Source organism: Hordeum vulgare, chromosome 2H (genome assembly GCF_904849725.1).
Source record: "Hordeum vulgare subsp. vulgare chromosome 2H, MorexV3_pseudomolecules_assembly, whole genome shotgun sequence".
NCBI lineage: Eukaryota > Viridiplantae > Streptophyta > Magnoliopsida > Poales > Poaceae > Hordeum > Hordeum vulgare.
The window spans coordinates 291,300,610-291,309,133 of record NC_058519.1 but is presented as its reverse complement, the minus strand read 5'-3'; positions in this window follow the sequence as shown (position 1 = coordinate 291,309,133).

Sequence of the window (8,524 nt, the reverse complement as noted above, 5' to 3'; positions counted from 1 at the left end):
ATCCTCGGGGTGCGGAAAGTCCCTATGCAAGTTTATTAGGTGATTAGGAAAATCTAGTACCAACGTTGGGCCTTGCCAGACCAGCTTTAATCTAAAACGAATTATCAAGGGGGTCCCCATAACAACCCCGATCGTGTTAGGAGCGCTCAATTATGGAACATAACACCGGTAGCCGGAAACTAAGGGGGCAAAGATGGAACAAAACACCAGGCTAGAAAGGCCGAGCCTTCCACCTTTTACCAAGTATATAGGTGCATTAACTTAAATAGAATTAATATGGTGATATAAGAAGGAACCCATGTTATCACATGGAAGCAACCACACCTGCAACTAGCAACGCTAACACAGGGTTAAGCAAGCAGTAACATAGCCAAACAGTGGTTTGCTAGGTCGAACAGGTTGATGGTTTCATGGCATTGTTGAGAGGCTGATATTTAACATGTGGTAGGCAACGAGACATAAACGGTAGCAACGGTAGAACTAGCATGGCAACGATAGTAATGGTATCTGGGGAAATGGTCATCTTGCCTGAGATCCCGCTTGGAAGAAGAACAACTCGGTGGAGTCGGCAAACCATCGTAGTCGAACGGGTCCTCACATTCCGACACGCTTGCGGAACTCTATCGAGACGGAGCAAACCGGAAACAAACATCAACACAATATTCACCACACGATGCACAACATGATGCAAAACCTACCATGATGCATGATCAGATCAAAATGCAAGGGATGACATGGCAATTCACCTCACGCAAACACTACACATTAGATGAAGCTCGATATTCAACGGGTTACATATCGACGAAACTCCACGATTAATTATTTAATTCACTCCCGTTTATTTACACGGCAATATTAAATGTGGTTAACATGGCTAGGGGTGAAAGATGATCCTACATGTCCTAGTCAGTTAACACGCGGAGCATAGAACGAGCTACGACACAAGAACACGCTACACAAGATGTATATGCCATGAATGCATCATGCATGCGAGTTACCACATCACGGCAAGAAGGGAAAGAAGCATATGTCGCCACGGCGAGCGAGATGGAACCATGGCGGCAAATCGGAAACGATGCCACGGCAACGTTCCTATCCCGATAACTCGTCGAGATCTCGTGCCAACGTACTGGGAACGCATGCGGGAATGGTAAGTAAAGATGGGGTGATCCCGGTTACCGGGTCCCCATGTGTCAGGGCACAACATAAGAGGAACACAACGTGAAACGGCCAACACACGGTGCAACACACGATACAACTCATACATCACATTCTTCGTTACACGACACGTTCTCACGGTATACCTTCGAAGCGTGCGATTCGAAGCGGATCGGTTCGTAGCGGACGTCGTGGAAGTCGTGGTCGTCGTGGAACTAGTCGTAGACGGTCTCGTCGACGGTAGTCGTTCTCTTGCGTCGGTAGACGGGTCTTCAGCGACGGTAGTCGAACATGCTCCGGGGTGTCGTCGAGGACGACGTGGTACTCGTGAACTCGTCGAAGGACCACGGTGGCAGGGATGGTGCACGCGGCGACGGCACGCGACACAACATCAACATCAACTAGCAAAGCGGCAACTAGCACTAGCATACTACGGTGACTAGTAGCAAGTAAGCAACACTGCACCAAGCGGCAAGCAAACATCTACCCAGTAGCAGCAACCGGCAGCAGTGGTTACCTACTAGCAGGCAAGCAATCAGCAGCATAGGAAACGGCTAGCAGCAACTAACAAATAATACGAGCAGCACCTACAGCAAGCAGCTTCAGCAAAGCACAACAGGCATCTGCGCAGGAAAGCTACAGCTAGCAACTAGCAATGGCATCAGCAAGGCACAGCAACTCGGCACATCAGGCAGCAGCACCGCACAACAGGAAACAACATCAGCAACTACGGCAGCGACGACAGCAAGCTATGGCACGACTAGCTAGCAGCAAGCTACATCATTAGCAAGCAGCTACAACGAGCAACGGCAAGGCAGCAGAACAAAACAGCAACAGCATAGCAGCGGCAACAACCAGCATGGCGCAGCAGCAGCATACACAGCAGCAGGCCTAGCATCGGCAGGAGGAGGCAATCACCAGCAACAAGCAAACAACAAACTATGGCGGCCACCAACCAACATCTACTACAGCAAGCAGGGAAGCACAAGGCAGCACGGGAGGCGGTGTGGTAGCACGCAAGCAGGCGGGACTGAGGGGGCGCAGCACGGGGACGGAGGCAGGCGAGGAGGCACGGCGCGGCAAGCTACGCGGAGGGCCTCGGGACGGCAGCGACACACCACGGCAGGCAGCACATCACGCAGGGCGGCGCACCGGCACGGGACACGGGAGAGGGAGGCGGCCCGCAGGGGAACGGCGGGGCCAGGCACGGGCGACATGGCAGGGAGGCACGGGGCCAAGGCATGGCGGCGTACGGCAAGCGGCAGGGAGGCGGCAGCGGCTCTCTGCAGCAAGTCGACGGGATGAGCACCGGCGGGGTTGAAGCAGGCTGCGGCACGGGGCTACTGAGGCCGGCCGACGAAGGGCTCATGCGGCGGGGCTGGCGAGCTCGCGAGGCCAGGGGCGACGAGCTCCTGCGCCAGGCGAGGCTACGGCGCGGGGCTCGCGGGGAGGCACAGGGAGCTGGAGGCAGGCAACGGCAGGACGGCGCGGCTCGGGAGGATGAGGTGCGAGGGCGAACGGTGGTGGGGTGAACGGTTGCTGGCGGCGGCATGGCGACGAGGGGGAGGAGAGGGAATTGGGAGGCCATGGGAGGAAGACGGTGCACTAGGGAGGAGAGGGATCGAGGAGGCCTCCCTCCCTTGTCGCTAGGGTTGGGGCCGGCTGGGCCTTGGGCCTGGCCGGCAACACTAGGCTGGGCTCCCTCTCTCTGTTTTTTTTAAACTTGGTTTTTTTTCCTTTTTTTAAAGAAAAACAGAAATTCACAAAGAAAAGGTTTTAACAGAAAAAATTAAAATAAATAAAATACGTTTTTAACTACTTTAAAACATACCTCACTATAAGAAATAGTTTTGGGCATTTTTAAAGAAATAAAAGTGAAACCTTTTTCTTAAGAATTAAAATAAAACCCTTTCACAAAAGAATAAAATTTAAACCCCTTTTGGAAAGAGAATAAAATAAAACCTCTTTTATTTAACGAATAAAATAAAAGCCTTTTAAAAGAGAAAAGAAAATGAGACGGTTTTAAAATAAAACGAAAGGAGAAATAATATAAAAACCCAAGGGTTGCCCCCACATTTAATAAAAGGATCTTTTATTGAAAATAAGAAGACGAATCCTTTTTTTTTAAATAGAGGTTCAAAACGGGAAACCTTAGCAACCGCAAAAAAGATAAAAGAGGAGAGGAGGGGAGTAAAGGTTTTAGATCCTCGGTGCAAAAGGGTTTAGCGGCTCTGTTGCACCCACTCTCGTCACACCAACGAACAACGCCACACTCACAAGCACTCACAAGCAACATCGCGGAGCACCAAGCAACACCGACAAAACACAGTTGACATGATGCCATGCATGATGCGATGATGCAAACTAAATGACGATGCAACAAACGAAAAATAACCACACGACGGAAATGGAAAGAAAGGGGGATTCTTCTGGAACGTCGGCATCGGGCTGTCACAACTCTCCTACACTACAAGAGGATCTCGCCCCAAGATCCAAGAATGCAAGGGGGAGAGGATGAGAAGGCAAGAGGTAAAAACTAGTCGCTTCATTGACAAACGAGTGAAACCAACGATCCTTGAAAGTTGCAAGGCGATGGGGAATGATATGACAAAGAAACAAGAATTCACGGAAAATTTCGGCAGCACTTCAGTAGTAAAAGGGGACAAAAAATTCGATAAGATAGAATCAGACAATATGCACAACAAACAACTAAGTAGAGCAAGGGCACACCATGTTCTTGATAGAACAACATAATAGACCCAAGAGAGCAACATCACAATGCCTCCGGAACAAGAGAATATGAACTAGCTCAAGTGGAAGAAGAGAATGAAGAAAGAATGACAACTATCATCACGATAGAATTGAAGAGCCTCCGGATAGAGGAATAGACAGAGTAGTTGGAAAACCAACAACGAAAAGAACAAGATAGTAGTGGGCTTATGAAAATCATCTCAACAAATATGAGGTGACAAACAACCACTAAAAGAAACAAGGATAGATTGGGAGCAACAAGAATCAAAACTACTTACACCAAGAGGGTGCATGAGAACTGGGATTAATGACAAGCACCATGATAGCACAGTCCATAGGAAAAGGTTTAGGTGAAATCCAAACCAAGATAGCTCAATGAAGAAACCATGAGTTAAGAATAATGTCATGATCATAGAATTGGTGGATTTAATTATCTCATTCTTGAAGGAAAACACCTCGAGACTCCTACACTAACAAGAAGGCTATAATACCACCTCAAAGGATAAAGAAAGAACAATGCTCTGAAAATGGAAGAGAAAGAATACTTGAGGTACTCCAAGAGGAATGTTGAAGAACACTTTGAGAAAAAATCACATCCTTGAAGAATCACCATGACGAGCCTCCACATCAAAATGAATGACGCAACGACATGAAGGTAGAAAAGAATAAGATTATGGCCTTGCCATGATTTAGATGAAGCAACACGAAGAGATACTTGAGAAAACTTGGAACTTCAGAAAAGAAAGATAAGCACTTGAGAAAAGATTTGATATCATGAGCCACTCCGGAAGAAGAATTCAGATTACTATGAACAAGAATAAGAATTATGTTATGCTTACCCTTCATCAAGTTAAATTGATGACAAGCAACGGATCTAGCATACCACTTATTCTTCTAGAAATGAATCTTGGAGAGACAGAGAGGAAAAACACCACTTGAAGCAAAATTGAAGGAAGCATCGATAAGAATTCCCAACTGAATGGGAAAACCAAGAATTAATGGAGATACAAGAGAATGAAGAGATCATGATCCACCTGAACGAACACTTGAACAAGGCACCGGATAATCGAGAGACGAACGAAGAGACAACAATGGAGAAGAATTGACGATGAAAGCTGAAAGTTGAGAACGAATAATCTTCTGAAATGATGGCCTTCGGAGGAACGAGAAATAAAAACAACTCAAAAATGAACCGGATAGCACGAAAGGGGTAACTCACGATAGATAATATTGAGAGGATAACACGAAGCTGAGATGACAATATTCACAAGAATGGAGCAAGATTGAGAATGATGACGAGAAGCAACCCGCGAATAATTGAGACACTCCGGAATAAAGAAGAATGCAAGGTTGAGCCAAATAAGAGAATTAATTCTAATTGATCTAGAAAAAGGAATATGACTGATGAAATTCATACTTACGTCATGGTTGAAAAGAATTAAAGATCTCCGGGAAAAGATTAGAAGAGACATATAAGATCCCGGGAAAAACCTGTGGGTTATGGCCCACTCAAAGAAACCACCGTTGAAAATATTGCTAGAACGAGAGATATTGCACCCGTAGAAATGAAAACTTGATGAGGTTGAGCACCTCAAAATAATTAAAGAATTGAAAACAAGAAACTCTGAGACATCTTCAATGCTCCGGATAGAATAGAGATAACTGAATAAACAAGATAGAATGATAAGCCTCTCCAACATGGGAAAGAATTTAAGGATGAAAAGGATTTGATTAACATGGATAACTGAATTAAATTCACCGGTAAGGATGACTAGAATGAACAAATATTACATGAATCTTCTAAGAATCTTCACAACGAGTCACCGGCTACGAAAGGAAGAAGGGATAGCGGAAGCACAATGAAATGAATGCGCTTGGATGAAATCCAATCACCGAAGAAAAAGGGCGGGAGGGCGGGGAAAAACAAAGACAACTTGAGACAGATGCGATGACTCCGGAAAGAATTGAGAATGATCTGCAAAAACTGGAGAAGATTGATTCACTGAAGAGAAGCACACCGGTTGGAAAGAATTGATATGACAACTCTGGTTGACAAGAATTGACATGACAATTGAACGAACAAAAGAATTTGCATTCTCACGTAAAAATATGAGAACACCTCTTAGAAAGATCTGAAATCAACACTTAAGATAGAAGCAACTTGAATTACCATAGTTCAACAAAACAAAGGGTGAGGATTTGTTGGAAGATTGTCCTATAAGGAACTACTTGAATTCCCACGTATGAATTCCCGAAATATCTGGTCATGCAATCTGGTACTCGGATACAAGGAGTAATATCACACAACTCCTATACTAACCCGTCACCTGTATCACATCCGTCAACACACAACCAGAATCTCGGACCTTCATCTACAACAGACCCTCGTGATCACAACGATACAAAGTATGGCAGTACTCCCGAACAATCTGCACCAGTACTGGGGACATCGGGGTTATCTCGCCACTACTAGTATTGAAGAAATTACGCACATCCTTCGTTCTGAGATACTAAGAAATCTGAATGATAACGATGAGCTCAAGAATCCCCTGGATCTCAACTCCCCTGAAACTTAAAGCAGATAGGAGGCACCAAGACAGAACTCCGTCACATCGGCATCATATAGATTCCAAAAATATCTGCGTGATCCTAAAAAAAATTTGAGTGAGAAGAGGAGTAGATTTAAATTATTACGTCAAGATTCCTCACCAGAGCATGGAAGAGGAGAAAAAAGAATCCTACTCTCCGATATATAACTAGACTCAAAGCAGTTTTTCACTAGACTTGACACGGCCAAGTTCGATCAATCAAGGGGGCTCCTAGGTCGGAACTGGTCTGATACCAACTTGTCACGCCCAAGTTGCGACCCTATCCTCAAATTGGCACGGGGGCCTCGTCAGAGATAGAAGCGCATCTCATCGTGTCGCAAGAATGGATATCGTTACAAGTACATGTACTGAAAAGAAGAGATATATAAAGAATTGGCTTACACTCGCCACAAGCTACATCAGAGTCACATCAATACATTACATAAACATCAAGAGTAAGAGCAGGGTCCGACTACGGATGAAAATAAACGACAAAAGAAGAACGACGTCCATCCTTGCTATCCCAGGCTACCGGCCTGGAACCCATCCTAGATCAATGAAGAAGAGGAAGAAGAAGCAACTCCAAATGAACAATCAACGCGCTCGCGTCAAGTAACCTTTACCTGTACCTGCAACTGGTGTTGTAGTAATCTGTGAGGCACAGGGGACTCAGCAATCTCATTTCCAAAGGTATGAAGACTAGCAAAGCTTAATGGGTGAGGCATGGTTAAGTGGTGAGGTTGCAGCAGCGACTAAGCATATATTTGGTGGCTAACTTACGAATACAAGAAATAAGAGGGGGAAGATCTACGCATAACGGACGTGAACTACTGATGATCAAAAGAATGATCCTGAACACATACCTACGTCAGACATAACCCCACCGTGTCCTCGATCGGAGAAGGAACTCACGAAAGAGACAGTCACGGTTATGCACACAGTTGGCAAGTTTTAATTAAGTTAACTTCAAGTTATCTAGAACCAATGTTAAACAAAGTTTCCACGTTGCCACATAACTGTGGCCACGGCTTTCCGAAAGATTTAAACCTGCAGGGGTGCTCCAACTAGTCCATCACAAATTACCACAAGCCGCATAGAAATCCTCAATCACGAAGCTCGCGATCTCGTCGGATTCCCTAGTGGAAAACCTCAACTCTGAGATTACCCAAAGCATCACCGGAATCCCGATGCACAAGATATCTCGTCAAAGGTAAAACTAATCCAGCAAGGCCGCCCGGCGTGTCGACAATCCCGATAGGAGCCGCGTATCTCGTTCTCAGGACACGACGGATAAGCGGAGCGTACGGGTGCCAAACCTCGAGTTTCCTCATGGTGGCCCCGCACGGTGCTCTGTTTTGGACCAACACTCATGAGGATCACTGGCCCGGGGGTTTATTAAATTATCCTCGGGGTCCGGAAAGTCCCTATGCAAGTTTATTAGGTGATTAGGCAAATGTAGTACCAATGTTGGGCCTTGCCAGACCAGCATTAATCTAAAACGAATTATCAAGGGGGTCCCCGTAACAACCCCGATCGTGTTAGGAGCGCTCAATTATGGAACATAACACCGGTAGCCGGAAACTAAGGGGGCAAAGGTGGAACAAAATACCAGGCTAGAAAGGCCGAGCCTTCCACCTTTTACCAAGTATATAGGTGCATTAACTTAAATAGCATTAATATGGTGATATAAGAAGGAACCCATGTTATCACATGGAAGCAACTGCACCTGCAACTAGCAACGCTAACACAGGGTTAAGCAAGTAGTAACATAGCCAAACAGTGGTTTGCTAGGTCGAACAGGTTGAAGGTTTCATGGCATTGTTAAGAGGCTAATATTTAACATGTGGTAGGCAACGAGACATAAACGGTAGCAACGGTAGAACTAGCATGGCAATGATAGTAATGGTATATGGGGAAATGGTCATCTTGCCTGAGATCCCGCTTGGAAGAAGAACAACTCGGTGGAGTCGGCAAACCATCGTAGTCGAACGGGTCCTCACATTCCGACACGCTTGCGGAACTCGATG